We start from the raw sequence: 20,775 nt of genomic DNA, 5'->3' as shown, positions 1-20,775 counted from the left end.
ACCCCTCCTCCAAGCCCTCCCTTGAGTCAGCCCAGGAAGCTGAGATTTGGTCATGAATCGATTGCTGAAAATCAGAGATGTCGCCTTTAAGAAGAAAAGAATAATTTAGGGGGAAAGAAAAGAAAGAAAGAAATCACAACACAGAACTTGTTTTTGTCCTGGGAAGGAAAAGAGAGATTTTCTGCTTTTCAAAGCTTTGAACTAAAAGCAAATCTTGCATTCGAACCTGCAGGCTATTTGCCTTTACCCAACTTGCTATGAATTTGATATCTGAAAGCACTAAGACTTTGCTGAAGCACAATCACGCAGATTACATGAAATGCTGCTGGCATTGCCTGACTGCTTACCTTGCTCTCACCCAGTACCCAGCCAGTGATTTAATTAGCACAGGTATTCATTGCGGTCACTCAGGACTTCCTGCATCCTTTCATGTTTCTGTAATTAAGAACAAAATTCTGCTGGTCAGGAACACGCAACTATTTTTTAACAAAGCAAACAGAAAATAATCCCTCATCCAAACAAGATAAAACAGACACACTGGAAATTTTCTCATACTGACTGTAAGTTCACATGCCTCTTAACTAAAACTCACTAACTTCAAGTCTAAGGAGAAACCCACTTCAATGACATTTGAGAATTAATTAATTTACCAAATTCATTGCCACCGTGGTTGCAAAAACAAAGCTAATTCCACACATAAACAAAGAGAGGCAACATTTTTACTTTGACAAAGGAATCCTAAAATAATCCCCAGCAACGTCATACAGAAAAGCCTGGTCTGATTAGCTGAAAGAGAAAAAGAAAGCTTTAGAAAGAAAAGAAAGGAGAAGAACATTAAGAAAATTCAGGAGAGTTATTTGGGCTCAGAAGAAAAGCACTGTGCCCGAAGTTTTTCCACTCTGACAAATAGTGGGGAGACTTACTCTTTAGAGGATTTAACTGGAATCAGTTATTCAAAGCTTTAAAGTTGCTTAAAAAGTACTCAAGGGACTGCAGGACTGCTTTCTGCAATGAGTAGTATAAGCAACAGTCCCTCTAGTGGGCGTAAAAACGTAAAGCTGACTGCAGCACAAAATAGGAACTCAATATATTTATTCTCTCTCAACTACTTCTCTTTGCTGCTTTGTTATTTTTCATCTAAATTACATATTTAGAATAAAACTAGCATTTGCAGCCATTTAAATGTTATTGATGGGGCTCAACAAAAGGAGACACATTCATACATTACATACCAGCACACCTAGGTTTATGCACAGAGATCTAAAAAGTTCCAACGTATTTCTGTTCTGCTTGTGCTTTTATCCCAAGGTGGGATAAGAAAAACTCCATACAGCCTGAGATAGTCAAGATGTCTTAAAGGATCACCTGTCTCTACATATCATACTGTAAAGTATAAAGTAGACTGGAACATAGCATTGACTACACTTCTGAAAACCCTACATTTTATGAATGACAGAATGAATGGATTGCAGACTTAATCTACCTCTCTTTCTACCAGAAACACTACACAAAAGCTACATGAGGCATATTTTACCCTAAGAACTGCATGCAGACATATTCACAGGTAGATGAATACAAAAAAAAAGCTGCTTAAACAGTCAAGAATCCAGAAGATGCTGAAATTACATCACATTAAGTAGTTTTTCTAGTCATGAAAGCGGCATAGGCTAAGCTTGCAAGTTCATGCTAAGTTCCCTCATGAATACACCAGTGAAGCTCAGCAGAACCATAGGAATCAAATATGAAATATTATGACACACTTTTGGCTTAGAAAGTTTTCTTTGGTTTTTGATTGAGTTAAACTCACCGCACACTGCAAGCGGGCAAAGATTCAGCAGTGTAACTGGGAAAAAGGGGAGGCAGGTAACTCCTCCCAAGACATGAATGTTTTACTTCACATTAATACAAAGGCGTTGCTCAAAGACATGAAAGCAATTTAAAAAACAAAAACGACCTATGTATTGACCAATGAGCAGGTGAAATGATTGAGTCTTGTCCATCAATCTCAGAATTTCTATAAAGCCCACTGATGGTAACCCCATGAGTGTCCACCAATGATGTACATCATGTCCTATTCCAGAATTTATCACAAGGCTCTGTAGCACTTCATTGTGAGACCACTCTGCATATATGGCAAGTATCTAAGGGAAGTGTGTGCAGTAGCACTTATAAACAATTAAAATGCCTGTAGCATTACATATCCACTCAGTTACAGTCAACAGTTTCATACTAAATAAAGTAGTTAAAATATAAAATATATTATGCATGCACAACTATGCAAGTACAAAGCACAGCAATAAAACTATGGTCTAAGCTTTGGTCTTAGGAAGATAACTTCCTCCAAAGACCCCAGACAAGCAACTTTCTGTTCTGCGTCTCATGAATACACTTGCCAAGAAGAGGCTTTTGTTCAGGTTGGTCTAGGTGAAACAACAACCATTTTTAACCTTTCCCTCTTTTTGGCTGGACTTTCCACGAACGCATCAATATCCCAAAACAAAATCTGGGGTCATGGAGGACATAATGAACAGCTTATACTAGGTTAGTTACAAAATAAAGAAATCAACGTCATGGCTACACTATAATTGGAAAGTGTTAGAATATGCATCCCCCTCCCTTGCAGCAGACAAACAATCCATTACTCACATATGACTGATGTTTAGTTTCTCATTTCCAATACACTTCCCATTTCTCACTGGTTGAACATGCTCCTTGTACACTCCATGGTCACAAGCACAAGATGTGGGAGCCACAAGACATCAGCAGGAGCAGACATGCACTACAGAGGACGAGTGTACAGCCAGAGTCCTCAGTAGGGCACAACTGAGGTCTGTGCCCTTAGGATTGGGAATGGAAATATGAGCGGCTAGCTGCAAGCTGCATGGCCTGAGTTTATCAAATGCTTTTCAAACCAAGCAGTCATCATTAGCAACAGGAGAGGAAATAAACATCAGCTCTGTTCCTAAACGACTCGTGAAGTTTTATCGCTGTCAGTAGGTAAAGTCACAAATTCAAGGTTTAAAAAGACAAAAAAAAATTAAGCTGCCTACAAAAACTGCTCAGATCTCTGACAAGTATAAACAGAGATCCATCGCTGAATATTTTTCTTTTCATTTTTTTAAATAGAACTAAACGCCATATAAAATTGCTTGTGTACAATGATTTACAATTATCCCCCTTCTCACCATAACTTCCTACCTTCCAGAAGGATGAATATCTCAGCTCTACACCATCTTTCCAGTGACCTCCACTAATAACAAAAAATGGATCAAATTGAACTTAAATAATCACAAGACACAACAGCAAAAAGCAAAGAACAAGTACACTGACCCAGTATGTTTTTAACTCAATGCCATGGAAAGGCAAGTGCTTGCAGCTCCTGCTGACCTCACAGGGAGAGGCAGGGAACCAGGTGGCACTTCCTCATCACTTGGCAGTGACTTACAAAGGTAAGGAAATAAGGGAAAAGGCCCCAACTGTCTAATAATACAAATATGAATGCGCAAGACAAACTGTGCCCTTTACTCTCTATTTAGAGCACAGCACTCAATACGCTCTCTTAAGACATTCAGGCATTCTCAGGTAGGACAAGAGTACAACACCCAGTGCAGCAAGCCATACTTAGTGGGACTTGTCCAAAGAGTAGGTTCTAGAAATTAGGTCTGCAACTAGCCTTTACCTTTCAACACAACAACATAACAGCACAGCAACTAAGCAAGTTGAAACACCTTTTGTAGGCAGCAAAGCTGTAACACCTTAGAGTCCCTACTGGGGGTCTCCACAGAGAATAAAGCTTCCCCTGACTTCACTGACACATTACTATCAATTTGGCCTCACTAAATCATGCATTGATGCAACTAGTCCTATTAGTACTCTATAGTACTTACTACCATAGTAATAATACAAGAGAATTCAATGCCCCTGCAAGCAATAACACAACAGATTTGACCCAACACACAAGGCCCTTTGGTTCTGTGGGACTGCATATGTCTAAGATCAGTGAGCTATGGACTTGGTTTTCTTCCCCATTTCAGTGTCAGAACCATTACTCATCGTGTTTCCACAACTCTCTCTCCAAGCAGAATTAAAAATTTCCATGACTTCTTTAACAGCCCAACAAGGATCTTGTTTGAAGCACTGTACTGATTTCACTGATCCAGGAGAAAAAAACATACATATGTATATATATATAGACATACACACACACCATATGTAACTAGGAAATGACTAATCATAGTTGAGCACACTTTGAGATGTTGCCAAACCCTTTATGGCTCCATATCCCAATTCAGTTTGATCTCTTTCTGCATATGAAAGCCTGCCATACTTTGGTCTGACTATGGCCTCTCATCTGGGTGCCAGATAATTTGCCAAAGTTTCTAAGTGATCCAGTGAAATTAAGATGATGTCTGTACCTGGGAGGTCACGACAAGAACCTGACACACACTTAACTCCTGTGTGAACACTCATCCAGAACTACAGCATATTTACATTATGGCTATTATTGCTTTAGGACCTGATTCAGCAAAGTACTCAAACACTGACTTCAAAAGAACTTAAAAATACGCCAAACACGTGCTACAATATTTTACCAAAGTAGTGCTTTATTTGTATATTCTAGAGAGGACAGATGGAAATAGTTTTTATTTTGCCATTAAAGCTTTAAGATGCTGATTGATTACATAATCAGGACACGCTCTCCATGCTATATGTACTGATGAGGTTGAAAAACTGCTGAGCAACAAGCTGAATAAGTCCTTAATAAAACAACATTAACAATGTAGAGTTAACTCACGTAAAAGCCTGGTTTGAGAATTATCCATACCTACAACCTGATCCTTGACAGGAGACACATATTACAGCTCACCCTGCTAGGAAAGTGGTGCTAAGCCAAACCAGCCATACAACCTGGCTCCAGGCCCAGCCAGCCAGTTCAGCCAGCCCGCAACATCACAGTACTGTAAACTGTTTCAGATGGCATCAGGCCAAGCCATAGGGATAGCCAAAAGGTGGGAAGCTCATGTAAGCAAGCCCTTCTCCTTAATTCCCCTGAGCCAACTCTGTCTCCAACTCATGCACTCCAGCCAACATCCTTCCTGTGTGAGGCTCCCAGGAATGCCTGAAAAGGGAAAGCAGGAAGCAGTAGGACACAAACTGATGGGTGGAGGAAGCTCCCAAGGAGAGACTACTTGTTCTATCTGGACAGAAGAAAAATTTGCGCTTTGTAGGTGTTAGTTTCCTCCTGCACCACTTTTTACTACATATATATACCCATCAAACACGGAGTTATATCCCAAGAAGGACAAATGAGACAAGCAGACATTCCCCTGGGAATAAGTCACATCAGGAGAGATGTCACTGGGTTGCTTGAAATTCCAATGAAATTCTGACTTGACCCTACATGAATGCAAGATACCTTAATTTGTCTTCACTACTGCCTCTTCTAAGTAAAAGCCAAAGGCCAAGTTTCTACTGCCCTTGTTCATGGTGCAATAAAACATGCTGTGCAAGGAACTAGAAAGTAACTGAAAAAACAGATCCCCACACATTTGGAATTGCAACGTAAGCAGGACTCACAAGAATACAAATTGGAAGAGCTAAATCATGTGCACAGATGACCAACTCTGACTTAATGCAACCAATGGGGCAAAATCCTTCTGAGAAGACACAAACAATGGGAAAATATAGATCCTTTAAACTAACCCCCCAGTCAAAGAGGCATTCTTCAAACCGCCGTGTGTTCCTGTACCAATGACTTTCACTCAAGTAGGGCCACAAAGATCAAAGAAGCTTGTTAGGAACAATCTCTGTTACATTGGCTCTACAAAGCTTGTAAAGTGAAGAGCATCTTTCAGCTTTAGCCAAGTAAGCAAAGGACATAAGAACATATACATTCAACAGTGCAGTGCTGGCTTCTGAAGCAAACGTGCGCTGGGTGGCTTTTGTGTGTGTTTTTCCAATCCCTGTGAAAAAGCTTTTAATTTAAATTCAAAATAGGAAATAAGAGGGCCAACTGACTGAGCATCCAGTGCAATTCACCTTGTTTATATTAGAAAAATCACAACCAATACTGCTGTGCTGTCTGAGAACTTCAAAATAAATAAATAAACTGACAAATAACAGCAACATGTTTTCTGGTTCCTTTTGATCATAAGCTATTCACAGTTCACAGGAAGTTTATGCAACCCCCTCTGACTTATCTTCTAAGGCCTATTAGCCAAGAGACTCTAAGAAGAAAATGTCAGCCTGACATTCCTTTGGACAAAAAGCAATGGCTTAGCTGTGGGATAACTTCTGTAGTTCAATCATGACTTGAACAGTCAAGTTGGCTTGGAGACTCTATGAAATGCTGATAACTTGCTGGGGGGGTGCCTGTGAGCCCTGCTGCGTAATGTTGGGAAGGAAGGGAGTTGTGAGCACTACCCAGCACTCACTCCTCCAATCACCTACATCTCACAGAAACCAAAGCCAGCAATGGCACGTGTTCTCATAGGCATATAGTGAGTTTGTCTTGCTTACTGCCATAAGCATAACAGCATGCAGATTTTACAAGCTGAAAACGATAAAGCTATTTTCTTCTCTGTTTTGTATAGAACAGATAAACAAAATATTGCTTTGAATATATACACTTCCTTTCATTCTTGGCCCTCAGTGTGCTCTACAGAGCTGGGTAAATGTCACTGCTGTCCAGCTGCTTGGAATAAAGGAGTTAAGGATCTGTGTGAGACTGCACACTGATCCCCTAAGAAAGACTGCATGACTGAGCTATGCCCACAAGGGTCTACTGCCTCCTATGAGATTGTATTTAGGCCCTGCAAGGCAATCAGGATCAGCCCAATTCCAAGGGGCACTGAAACATTTTCCTTCCTGGAAAACATTTTACTTGGGCATGGGAAACTGCTGAGTTTAAGCCTTTCTTCTACCTCATTTTCAGTGCCATGCAAGAAAAGAAAGTCAGCGAAAGCTGAGCGACTAGGACCAGCTTGAGACCAAAAAAGAAATTCCAAAACCAGAATACACAGTTCAAAAACATCTGGTGAATCTTCCAAGCACCTCAGTGCTTCTTGGGTTAAACAATGAAGAGACATCCCAATGAGCCACAACCACGAGAGCAGCCCGGGGCTTGAGCTAGCACAGCTGAATTGTTTTCAGAAAGGAGGCCGTGTCTCCACACAGTGCCCCATCACACTGTGGGGCTGTGCAGACCTCCTAGAGTCAGCTCCATGGCTCTCTGTGACAAGTTCCATTGTGCAGCACACACATCCCCTGAGCAAAATGCTGCAGACCACAGAGGAAGTAAATATGTCCCATCATTGGGAATTCAGCTCCAAGTGCTCGAGCTCCAGATGAATGCCTTAAAAGCAAGGTCATTCTTCCTCCTCCAGCTCAGTGAACTCTTCCAAAAGGAGGTGGGGGATGCCTCTGAAGACAGCTTCACATCCGAGGAAGGACTCACTTGAATCCCTGGGTTAGCCTGCTAGTAGTTACACACCCACCAGTCTCCTCTTTCACCATTAAGACTAGAAGTTAATACTTAAGAAAAAAATAAAAAGTTAGAAGTAGTCATTTTGCTTTACTCTCATCAACACAGAAGGTTCAGAAATAAGATTTTGCTTTCTGCCATTAAGCAGAATAATTTCTTATTTTAATTATATTCTTTCCCTTCCCATTTTAAGACAAAAGAAAAGCAAGAATCAACTGTTGTTTTTTTTTTTTTAAACATCTGACTGAAAAGGGTGGAACTTGGGAAAGTACCAGTATTTTTCTTCCAAGTCTGGGAAAACTATACAGCCTATATAAGCCAGGACACTGTTATGGATATTCTTCTTTAAAAACACTGGATTAGGTCAATGTAGTCACACGATGTTCTCCATTGCTGTATGCATTGCTTTAAGGGGACAGACAACTCCCTGGAACCACTGCTCCTGGCAACTGATACTATGAAAATGGTGACGTCTTGCAATGCCAGCTGAGAGGTGGTAATTGAGTGGGCAAAGAGCACATGGAGCACATGACTGTTCCCAATTCATCACACAGTTGTGCCAAGATTTAAAGTATGAGCTGTGACACTCACAGCTGGGCATGTGTAAGCTCATTGCAAACACAGGCTAGCGCCTACCATGCTGGAAGCAGTCTATGGAAAATCTGAACCAGAAGATGCAAATCATTAATAGCACGCATCAACACTTGCTTTGGGGAAAATTCCCCATTCAAGAACAGACATGCTGATTATGACACCAGTTTTCTCATTTCCTGATGTATGAAAGTCCCATCAGTAAATATGAGATCCGCGTGCTTACCGAAAGCACAAAGCAGTGCTCTCAGTTTGCCAGAAAGATCTGAAAGGGCCTTTTTTCATGTTTACATATGGGTGAAATCTACACTGAAGGAAGCAGAGCAGGGACCCAACAAGGAGTCAGAAGAATCCAATTGGATTCCTCTGACTCCAATGCTGTTCTTGATTTTAACCCCATTCTGTTACATGACCTTGGACAACTTTCTTTACCTAGTAACAGAATACATGTTTGTTTTTCTGAAGCCCTGACAAATGACAAGCTAGCATTACTGAAGCAACACAGTAAGCTGCAATCTCACCGTAGATGTCAAACCATACGTACAGTTCCTCATGTTATACAATTCTGGACATAAACCAACCTCCAAGGCTATTTCCAGTTTCTTAACTCACTCCACATCTATCTATTTTTTATATTCCCTCCAAGAGTCAAGCACATAGTTTTCTTCATCATCCCTACCACCGAAATCCAAAACTTTGCTCCCAATTCCCACAGTACAACAAAAGCAAAGGTAATCCGGAGGGAAAGATTTGGACCATGCTTTCTCCTGCTTGCTTATGAAATGAAATCACAGATTTGCACCATTTTTCTTAGACAGAAGTATCTGATCACACTCTAAAATATGAGATAGTTACACTGCAAGATTAAAAAAAATAAATCTACAGTACAGATTTTTAAAATCCCTTCCATCCAGCTGCATCCAGAACCTACTGCACCTGTCTTACACAGTGGTTAAAAAGTTCCTACACAGACTGGTGTTTTATCACCAGTGTCATCTCTGATTTACTGCACTGTGACCTGGAGCAAATCTTAGCAATCCTTATAACTCATCTCTTTTAGAGCAATTTCCGTGTGTAACGCTCATAACTTGCAAACCACCTGTAAGTTGTTCAAATCAGGAGTTTGCCTTCTCCATTCCCAGACATCTAGGACACTCGTGGAAAGCCAGAAGGCCAACAAGATATACACTAAGACTATTTTTAAAACACCGTGCCATTTTACATTCATTTGGAATGGCATCTAAAATATATTAGGAAATGTAGCCCTCCCCTACAAGCTGCCATAAGCCACAGGTAACTGAATCCGCCTTGGTTTTGTCATCTCTAAAGATGTGGTAATGAATGAAGTTTATTAGAAATACTGTTAATATAAATGTATGAAACTTCATAGAGTGGCCAGAGAATGCTGGAAGGAAAGCATTGCTGTTCTGAGAAAGAGGCTGATTTTATCTCTTTGTTTAACCACATGCTTACTACTAACCCCATTTAGGAGAATGTATTGCCATAATTCCCTAATGTTTTCACTATACAGTTCTAACAACCTCAATTTGGGCCAGGGAACAGAAAAGACATGTCATGCACACACAGTGAATGAAAGTCAACTGCTTGAACACCATCTCCTGAAAGAAGGAGCAAGCCCATTAACAAAAGAGGGTGATCACCCAGCCACCCCATATGCAGCACTGCACCTCAAGGACAACATCAACAGCAGGCATGCGAGGTGGAGAACGGAGCAGACCGCTATGACTCATGCTTTAAGTCTAGTCAGTGAAAAATCTGGCAGAAATGTATTGTTTGACTATGTCTGCACATTCCCAGGAGATTTATAGCTGCTTATTAAATCATCTGTTCCTGTTGAAACTAAAGAAATTGTATATGTTTCACTGAATTTTACATCTGGTAGAAAGACCTCTTAACCATTCATATAGAATAGAGGTTTTTCTATTGGGGGAGCCACACAAAAGGTTTTAAAGACCTTATTTGTGACAGGAAATAAAACCTGCCAAGGGATGGGCTGGAGAGGAGACTGGAACCTGCTGCATCAGCAGATGGGTCTCCCTGCTTGCTTCTCTGCTCTGCTACGTTAACTCTCAAAGTCAGGTGGCTCTTTTGAGTGAAAAGCAGTTTCTACTGAAGATAGGAATCAAGTAATTTCTACAGAGGAAATGGTCTCATCTTAAAACCCAATGAAACAGTCAAGGAGCTGCCTTCAGCCCTGCTCTACGCATGGACACGGTGACCTGAGCTCTTGCTGGCTTTTGTACAAGTGACAGAGAAGGAAAGAGCATTTCCTTCTGTGTAGGGAGGGATATGTAGACAGCCATCTCAATCCATTCAAAAAAGCAGGCTATTTTGTTATTTCAAAATGCCATGTAGAGCATCTCCACCCCCTACCTTTCACACACATTATCCACTCAAGAAACCTGCACAAACAAGCACTTTCCTTATCCCATCTTCCCTCCTCTGTTCTCACTTTTTTGGGGTTTTTTTTGCCCTTGGGTGCATCTACAGCTTAGCTCCCTGAGATAGCCATCTCTCAGCATTATTTAATGTTATTAAGTAGAAGCTAATGTACGTTAGTGTTCTGAATTCCCAGAAGGTAGGAAAAATGTGCTCATTCTATATTAACCCCTTAAAAATAAACAAAAGTCTAGGCACATTTGCTGAACACCCAAGAATGTAGAAATATTGTATCCATGGCTACTTTTGTGCTGACATTGGAGCAGGGACGTACTTTAAGAACACAGAAAAAGCCTTTCTGGGTCAAGCCAGCAGCACATCTACCTCAAACTCCACCTCCGAAGGTGGTGAAAGGCAATGCTGGTCAGGGCAAGCCCCTGACCATAGCTGCTTTCTATCTACTTTTCTTTGTTTGAGACTGTAGACCATGGATAAGCAGGGCTGAATAGCAGAAAAATTTGCAACATTTTTCTACAGTGCATTTGTTGCTCTCCCTGAATAAACAAAATGCTCCTAAGCCTTCAAAGTGAAACACAACAGAGAGCCATGTCTGAAATGCTATACTTAGCATAAAAGTCAGCAACTCGGGAGTTTTGGAGCGTAATAATAAGGCCAAGACCCACACCAGTTCACACACACAAAATGCCCAAAGCCTACAAAGCAAGGTAGCCAAGAACCACCATGCCCATGGGTGCCACTGTGGCAGATGTGCCAGCACGCACTGGATGCAGGGGACAAGGGATGGGTTTTCAGCACGTTTCTCTTTCATGTTTTTGAAATGCTGGCTTGTTTTCTAGCAAGCTGCCTTTTACATGACCCAGATGAAGGTAGCTTGTAGATTCATCAGGATCTACGCCATGCCAAGCTGATTTATGCAGTAAATCAGGTGTACTCTCAGAGCACAAAGGCAGAGCTCTACAAACTGTTTTATACTGTTTATTTTTTTGTCAAAAAGACAAAAACTCTCTGCCCTCATTTTCTCTCTCTTCTGTCTCTTTTGGACTGTCTTCACTCTAGCACTCTTGTTCAATGAAAAAGGAACAAACACAAATCTGAAATCCCAGCAGCCTGTGTGAAAGCGGGAGTCAGCGCTTTTACGTTCAGTAGGGTACAGTCAGTCTACAACCCTACAGACCCCAACCATCACTTCATTCCTGCTTGTCACAGTAACTGACTTTCTAGGGTGTCAATCAGTTGTTAATTAAAAGAATTATCAAGTGATTTGTTAACAAACTGATTTACAGACTTGACCCATAATCAGGATAACACCACCACGCTTGAGCCCATTCCTGGTGAGACATCATGACTAAGGCAGACCATCACTGCAACTGACTGCCCAGTAAGCCTTGGACTGGTCACATGTGACAAGTCTCACTTGGTGCTGTTGGAAAATCAAGAGCATCATTTGATACTGAATAACCTTCCTCATATCTTTTGATTTGGTTCTTTTTCCTTAAGAGGGAGGCAGTTACGCTAATTAATGTAACTTTGTCCTCTGTGCCATGCACACAGTCTCACCGTAACACACAGCCAGTGAACTTGGAGCAAACATGAACCCAAGCCAACTCCTTCTCTATGGTATGAGTGGGTGGCACCCCACAGACACACATCCTCAGTGATCCAGCTACGTAATACGTGATTTCATAGCACTGCAAAAGAGAGATTCATACTGCTGAGGAAGAGGATGGGTCATTTTATTTCACGGAAAACACACAAAAACTGCTGTCCACTTTCACTGGGGAACATTAAATGAGAAGTGATGAGACCTGGGACCATTTTCAAGTGTGAGGTGCAGAATCCCACTCAATGGTTGCTCCAATAAGAGGCTACAGAAGTAATTTATGGGGGCAAATGCTCTCTTCGCCAGAACCCTTCTGTTCTTCTCAAGCAATTGTTTCACAAGGAGTGTTTCTGTGCCTTGCATCTGCAAACACTGAGAACAGCTGCCAGCCACAATAGGAAGTGGTTGACACTGACTGAGCATATTTCTGAAACCCCACCAATTCTATTCCACAAGAAGAAAAAGATATACCAGTAACAAGAAAACCCAAGAGAATTTGATTGTCTTTATTCTGTGCCTTTGCTGAGAAGTAAGGATCTTTGTTTTCTCTCTCAGCTCTTCCTGTTATTCACAAAGGGAATTACAGACCAACCAGTTCTATAAGTGGTTGTTCCCTGAGCCTTGTGGTTTAAGTCTTGGTCAAAGTAAGGTCATTCACACAGGAAGTATGACTCTTAGGTGGCAAAGCAAAGCTGTTCTGATTCCCAACAATCTAACATTTAGCTTATTTTAACTGTACTCATCTGCAGCCTCATCAGCACCTGTTCCTCTAAATGATAGAGAGGCAGACACCAGAAGAAAAAATTAGCAAAAATCCTCAGAAAGAAAGATGACTTACAGGCCAGCACAGAGCTGAGGACCAGGCATTTCCACCCCACTCACACCCCTCACCTGTACTTATCACATCCATACAGGCACAGCCTACAGCCCACTGATGAGCAGGTGGCCAGGATAAGACCTTCCAAGCCCTAGACACTTGAGGGCAAAAGATTGTTCCTGTTATTAGTGTGTTCCACAAAAATGCAACCAACATACCAGCAGCTGGGTTCCAAAGCTGACCCACAGAGCATTCAGTAGTGTAAATACAGACAGCACACTGGTAACCTGCCCAGTTTTAAAGCTGGAATGAAGCAGTCAAATAAGTAACAGAACATTCAAAAACCACCAGCAGTGACCAACTACACTCAACTTATTTGGTTATCACTAATGCAAAGATCTTCTATGTCTAATTATTTAAACATGCAGTTTTCCCTCAACTCCAAATCCTGGAAGCCTTGGCTTTTTGCAGGGCAATAATTTTTTGGGTAATATTTTTGTTTCTTTTGGGGTGGAACTTCTTTGGTAAGTTCAGTGATTTCAACTCCAGCTCACATTCCATAAAACAAAACTGGGTAGGCATTGAAAGGTATCAAGGAGTAATCAAAGCTTAATGTGTCAGAACATAAAATCTCTCCCCAGTTATAAAACTCTGAAAGCAAATTGGTCTAATCTCATATGAGTGGCTGGCATTAAAAAAAGAAGCTCTCTATGCACAATCCAGCTCACCTTCATCACAAACCTCAGAGCTCTTACTGGAACAGGAGCAAAGTAAAGAGCACGGTCATAAAGTTTTATTACTCTGATGCAGGAAAAAACTTTCAGCTTTTGAGTTAGCAGATCATTTTAAGTGGAATACGAAATCAGTATGAGAATCCCTATTTCTTCCTCTTCTTTTGTATTCCTTCTAGTGAAAGTATTTTTTAGTCAAAGAGTGTACAGTATACGCTTGGAAAACTTTGCCTATTACTAAAATCAAACTCAAAACAAACAAACAATATCAATTTTTTTTTAAAGGTTTACTTGTCATGCTAAGGCCCACAGCTCCCATTCTCAGGGATTTTCTCAAGTATTTATTTGTTCACATGGAACTATAGTTCTGAACCATCCTCTCCTCTGGCAGAATCTTTGGTCTTGCTGAGGCAAGCAATATTAAAATATTTCCAGTGAAATCAGTAGGAAAAGAACTATGCAAAAAATAATGTTATTAACGTTATAAATGTGTGTTTGACTGTCCCTTATAGATACTCATCTATATCAAGAATAATGAAAGAGAACACCTCACTCTCTCAGAAGACAAGGTGCAGGTTGCTTGTCATTCAGCGGATGTCACTGCTTCTCCACACTGTATGGATGCAGTTATTCTTCTCTAGTGCCCATCAGACAGCTGGGAGAGAGGCTGAGTCTTATCTCCTATTTTCTCTCCAACAACAAAATAGGAAGTGGACAGAGAGAAGAAAAAGAAACTTGTACTACTGGGTTTAAGCATTTCCATGCCTTGAGACAGTTCCTTGGCATACTGCAAGATATCCTAAACAAATCTCAGAAGTTTAAAAACGAGTAAAGAAAAACTCCTCCTCCTGTTAGCTCTCTACATTTCAAATCTTTGGGATTCATGTTTCCAAGCTTTCCTGTATTGGTATGAAAGACAGACAAGGCAAAGGTTCACTGATAATGATTGAACTTCAGGAAAACAAGCCTTACAGAACAAAAAAATCACCATAAAACCAGTGTAGTTGGCAAGAGTAAAAAAGATTTTTTTTTGCATTTATCACTCACCATCTCCCCCAAAACCATACTATAAGGGCACACTGTGACAAAACAATCCTAGCTCTATCTTTAAATGCTCTTAATCATGATAATTATATACAGAGCAAACAAGAACTGCTTCACTTGCCAGCAAAACACAGCAGCAAGGGGACTACAACATGGCAGTCCTTAAAGGATGAAGAGTGAAAAAATAAATCAGCTAGCCTGGAATTTGAATACTAGAGGGCCAGACCAGCACACTCCAATGCCAGTGTCTGTACTTCTATACTTCACGACACAAATGAGAGACTTCTATTAACTGTGGTTTCAATAACAGCTTTCTCTTCCTGACTGAAAGCTAGCAATGACTTCTTGCAGGCTACTGACACCATCCTGAGAGCATGACGCATCTGTAGTCTCCCAGGGGGAGATGGGCATTCAGGATATGACACATTCTGCAGACACCACAACCTACTTACCCCAACTCCCTCTCCTCTTCCCATCATTCCTGGAGATGAATATCAATAATTTAGAAGGGATCCACCAACTTAGTACATGAGGTTTCACACTACCAAAATTTTCTGTTACCATTTCAGAGCAAATATCAGCACATTCGTCTACACATCAGTCTTCCCTCGCTAGGCTACTGTGTTGGGGAACAGTCTTTCTTTTCAGTAGTTCTACTTACAACCCACTTCATAGCCATTCCTGCAATAAGTTTCCAACTAAATCTTCACGTGCTATCTATATTTCATTCCCTAACAATATCCCTCAATTGCAAAAAGCACATGCTACCAAAAGCCTTTCTTCCAGATCAAACTGCAAGCAAACAAGCTGCTGTATGCTCTTGACCCAAACTGTCTGATCAGGACACTTACAAAATAAATACACAAAACCCCCAAATGCAGTGGCTTCATCCCAGTCCCCAGGGAACATCTGTGTACATCTCATAATCCTGAGAGAGAAGGGTGTATGTGATGTTCCCTTCTCTGGAGAGGCCCCAAGCTACAGATGGTGGCTGTGTGAAAGTACACTGTTGAGGCACAGCTCAGCCTGTGATTATTTCTCATTGGATGTACAGCTCCCTTTGAATTCTCTCGTAATTACAACAGCCTTGTGCACACATGTTCATTGCCCAAACTGTGGGTGGGATACGCATCTGGCTCCAGCTCTCTGAAAACGTTATAAGGCTTAGTTCTCAAGACCACTGAAAACAAGCATGGGCTTTTCTATTGGCTTCGCCAGACTCATATTCTTCCATTTAAAGAGTACCAGAACCACACTGAATATTTCTATTCAAATGTAGAGTCCACCAGGCTAATATAGCAAGACTGGGAGAATAAACTGCTCGGCCAGCTTTTTCCACACGCTGGCAAGGCAGATCTCACTCACTGCACTCGGTGTTCATTTCCTCCTGATTGACTCAAGAGCAATTTAGACAGAAACTAGTTGTGAGTAAATCCTAGATTGGAAATTAGAATATTTCTAACCCATATACCAGCAAAGAATTGGAACAGCTTTCCAACAGGCAGAACCACAGGTTTAAAATGCTATGTGCTGTGTAGTTTGTAAGGGATACATTCACCTCCCAAGCATTGGCACTAATGGCCCAAAAGGACTCTCCTGGGGTTGCCGGCATCTGGGGCACCAGTGGTGAAGGGCAAGCATGTAACCTCCCCACAGCAGGGACATGCATGCACAGCAATCCTTGGCAGCACTTCAGCCTCACGTTACTCTGCCTGCTGAGGCAAAAGCCAGAAATATCAGCCAAAACTGGAGTCCGGTTTTGAAAACGTTCTGTTTTGTTTTTTGGAAATTCATTCTTCATTCTTATCAACCATCTTTTCAAACAGGAGAAAAATACATTTTTTCTTTCTTTTCTCTTCTTAGCTAGAGATTGAAATTCTGGGAGTTGCTTTCAGCTAAAGAGAGACACCAATAATCAGGCGCATTGTATGAAGTTTCAGAAGTTATTGCAGACTCTGCAGATTAACACATGGATGCACAAGCCAGAAGCCAGACATATATATAGCCAGACTGCAAGCCAGAAGCGAGACATACAGTAAACTGAAATCAAGCATTCAACTTCCAAATACAGTTTCTCAAAATGGTATAAAACTCACAGTCAGCTGTATAAAGGTAATGGGGAACTGGCTTCCTCAGACATAGAAAAAGCTAAGGTAATCAGTGAGTGTTTTGCCTCAGTCTTCACAGGTGGTCAGGCTTCCTGTGCCTGCTGGGACCATGAGCCTCTAGGCGACGGTGTGGAGAGTGGTTTCTGTCCCACTGTAACGGTGGAACAAGTCCGAGTCCTCCTCATGAAACTAAGGACTAACTAACTAACTAAACGTGCATAAATCCATGGGGCCAGATAATATCCATCCTAGGGTTCTGAAAGAGATGGCTGATGTGGTTGCTGAGTCGCTTTCCATCATATCTGAAAAATAATGGCTGTCTGGTGAAGCCTCTGGTGACTGGAAAAACAGAAATGTTACTCCCATTTTTAAGAAAGGGAGAAAGAAAGATCCAGGGAACTACCAGTCAGTAAGCCTCACCTCTGTGCCTGGGAAGAACATGGAGCAGATCCTCCTAGAAACCATGTTAAGGCACAGACGAGACAAAGAGGTGATTTGAGACAGCCAGCATGGTTTCACCAATGGCAGATCGTGCCTGAGGAATCTGATGGCCTTCTATGATGGAGTGACAGCTTGGGTGGATGGGGTAAGGGCGGTGAATGTCATCTACCTAGACTTCTGCAAAGTCTTTGACATGGTCCCTCACCACATCCTTCCTTTAAATTGGAGAGGTGTGGATTTGAAGGACGGACTGATCAAACAAGATTAGGAATTGGCTGGATGGACGCAGCCAAAGGGTTGTGATCAATGGCTCTGTGTCAGGATGGAGGTTGGTGTCCCTCAGGGGTCTGTCTTGGGACCGGTGCTTTTGAACATCTTCATCAATGACATAGATGATGGCATCGAGTGAACCCTCAGCAAGTTTGTGGATGACACCAAGCTGAGTGGTACAGTTGGAAGGATGGGACCTGGACAGGCTGGAGAAGTGAGCACATGAAAACCTAATGAGGTTCAATAAGGCCAAGTGCAGGGTGCTGCACATGGGTTGGGGCAATCCCAGGTATTTATACAAACACTGGGGGAAGATCTCCTTGAGAGCAGCCCTGCAGAGAAGGACTTGGGGGTCCTGGTGGATGAGAAGCTGGACATGAGCCGGCAGTGTGTGCTTGCAGCCCAGAAGGCCAACTATGATTCTATGATATAGTTGGCATATATTATATGAGACATCAGAAAACCAAAATACTGTTTCTAGAGAAAAATCAGTCTGTTTCGGGAGAGATGATAGGTTATACACAGCCCTTTGTTTTCTAAATAACTCACAGCATTGTTTGTTTCAATTTTCAGAAATCAGAGATTCTCTAGAAAATAACAGTGCCACCAATGTCTAGTGGAGATGGAGAATAGATGATCTAGATATTTCCATGGATGTTAAAATGGAGAAGAATAGTGGAGCAAGTTGTATTGCTTCCAACATTTTGTTCATTGCTGAAATATTTTGCTTGTAAATAATAAAGGACATTTTTCTACAACATTTTATGAAATAAAACGTATTGAGATTTCATCTCAAAACTGAAACCGTACTTTGAAATTTAGTTGCAGTTTAATTTCAAGATTAAAAAAAAAAACCACATTAGTCTATTTTATATTTCAAGAAGAAACATATATTGCATGTCATCCTAAAGTGAATCTTCTGTTTTCCAATTCAGATAGGGAAACTCCCAAAGTATCAGAGAAATTCATGTCTCTTACCAAAGTATACAAGCGCAACCTCACCACTTTTCCTGTGCTTGGCAAGAACATGTACATATAGAGTCCAAATTCTACCTTTTACTTAGGTTTTTTTTTTTAATATAAATTTTTCAGGGGGACACTCTATCTCATTAAGTATCTTATGCCAGTAACAATCTTTTACTTGCTCAGTCAATTGAAGCAGCAGCACGTTTAAAAACAAAGGAACTTGGTCCCTCTGCAGAGATTCATAGCCTGCACAGCAAACCTTGCTTTTCAAAATGAAAGGCCAAAGAAAAAATCTATTTCATTAAAAGAAAAACTACACATCACAGACAGGTGCCCTGGGAGTCCTACAGATAGACCTGGTTTCCAGTAAGGAAATATTAAGGAAGAAGAGAGATCGTGTATGTTTTCTTGATGAAGAAGCTTTCAGGTTCCAAATTCTGTCTACACTGATCAGGTTTGACACTACCTGTTTCCTTCAAAAACCTAAACTCAGTTTCCCCAAAGGTATTCTGACCTTCAAATACTTGTACATAATACTTAACACATTCAAAAAGTCTAAAGCATAATAAAGAAAAGCAATGCTCAGCAAAGAACACACGCCATATGGGAATGTAGGTGATTTGGATTGGAATCCAGAAGTTTAAATCTTCAGATTTCTGGGCATAGAGAAATTAGCCAGGGCCTGTCACACACAAGTAAACTTTCTCACAAGGTTTACAACACAGGAAATGTTGGGACTAGGAACAACAAAAACAAATGCAAGGAGATAGTGTATATCTGAAACTAATCAGGTACTAACCATCTGAGAAAGATCAACTTCCTACACATGGGTTCTTTACCAGAGAGGGTAAAGCACTGTACTCTCAAATAACAGATGCGAGCGGCACATCAATTAAGATTTAAGACATCTTTGAGTATTCGGCTCGTTTTCTTCATACATTCAATTCATGCATGGTCCACCTTCCATTCTGAAACAAAATCAAGTGCTTTGCTATGAGCTTCTCCATTGGAGCAGCAAGATTCAGGTACTCCCTCAATTTAAAAATAATAACAATTAAATAAAATAATCAGTAAGTCACTGTATTAAAAAACACCACGCCTAGAGCAAGTGCTTGAAACAATTGAAATGGGAGGATGTGAAGACAAAAGTGTTCTTCAGAAGAGAGTGAAGCCAAAAGCAAAAAGAAAGATGACAAAAAATACAAGCAGAGAAGCAGAGATATACACAATAAAAATCAAACTGAAGTAGTTTAGAAGAGGACTATGTACAAATGGTAGTGCCACAAACAGGGAAATAGAATAGCTTCTAAGGACACAACAATATCCCCCTAAGAGCTCTCTTGCAATCACATTCAATGTTAGAAGATTCAGGTCCCAAGGGTTAAGATAAGACTCAGGCACAAAACCCAGTGAGCTGTGAACAGAGAGACAGCTCCAAACGATCATCAGTGAGAGACCAACAGCATCTATAAGACTATGAGATAAGGCATACTCTTACATGCCAATTTCTTCTCAACTTGTGATTTGGGAGCATGTAATAATACTCAGCAACGCTGAAAGCAGCCTGCCGCACTTCAGAATATTCCACAGTATTCTCTATTGCTTCCTGCAGATATTCTGATTTGCTGGCTGTAACTCAGGATCTTGGGATTTTGCTCTTGATGCTAATTCTTACTGAAGTATTAGCTTTTCAGGTGCTCTCTGATACATCCCTGACAGAATTCCCAGCGTCTGTTAAACACATTCTCTCTCAAGTTACATCTCTAACAGGTTAGTTTGTGCTGCAAAGCCACAGGACAGCTCCAATTCAGAGCAGTTTTGCTGGAGGCATTACCTGCATAGCCAAAAGCTGTGCTGATTGCTTCCCAATAGAAAAAATGAAAGTATTTCAAGTCCACAAGGGTGAAATGCCATTCATCCAAGTCATTGCACCATGTGTAGCCTGAGAAGAACACAGGGATGCCATTAGACTCCCAAAGAAGCTGTGGATGACCCCTTCTTGGAGGGCAGACTGGATGCGTGCCTGGGCAGCCTCATCTAGTGGTTGGCAAGCCCATGGCAGGGGAACTGAAACTGGATGAATTTTAAGGTCCCTTCTAACCCAAACCATTCTATGAAGTTGCTTAAAGTAGTTTGCACTGAAATTTGAAAGGTAAAAACTTCCAATGCAATCAGTTCAGAGCCAACTCCACTCAAGGAATAATGGCCAGCTCCTTTCGGGAGTGGAATTTCTTCAGTTGGAAAGGCCAACAGATCTCCCATTGCCAGGATTCTGATAGGCAAGCTCCCAAAAAACTCTCAAA

The 20,775-nt window shown here is 41.2% G+C and overlaps 1 protein-coding gene across 1 annotated transcript in view; it reads right to left on the bottom strand.

Annotated features, from left to right (window-relative positions):
* The window catches only part of DENND2B (DENN domain containing 2B), a 154,494-nt gene that overhangs the window by 117,241 nt on the left and 16,478 nt on the right, over positions 1-20,775 (bottom strand). Inside the window, exon 2 of the mRNA XM_042814786.1 lies at positions 348-435. The gene's annotated coding sequence lies outside the window, so the exon portion shown is untranslated. The remainder of the gene's footprint in view (positions 1-347; positions 436-20,775) is intronic.

The sequence above is a fragment of the Centrocercus urophasianus genome, unplaced genomic scaffold (genome assembly GCF_019232065.1).
Source record: "Centrocercus urophasianus isolate 14NV4802_14NV808 unplaced genomic scaffold, USGS_Curo_1.0 seq_14, whole genome shotgun sequence".
Classification (NCBI taxonomy): Eukaryota; Metazoa; Chordata; class Aves; order Galliformes; family Phasianidae; genus Centrocercus; species Centrocercus urophasianus.
This window is presented reverse-complemented; position numbering and strand designations above follow the sequence as displayed.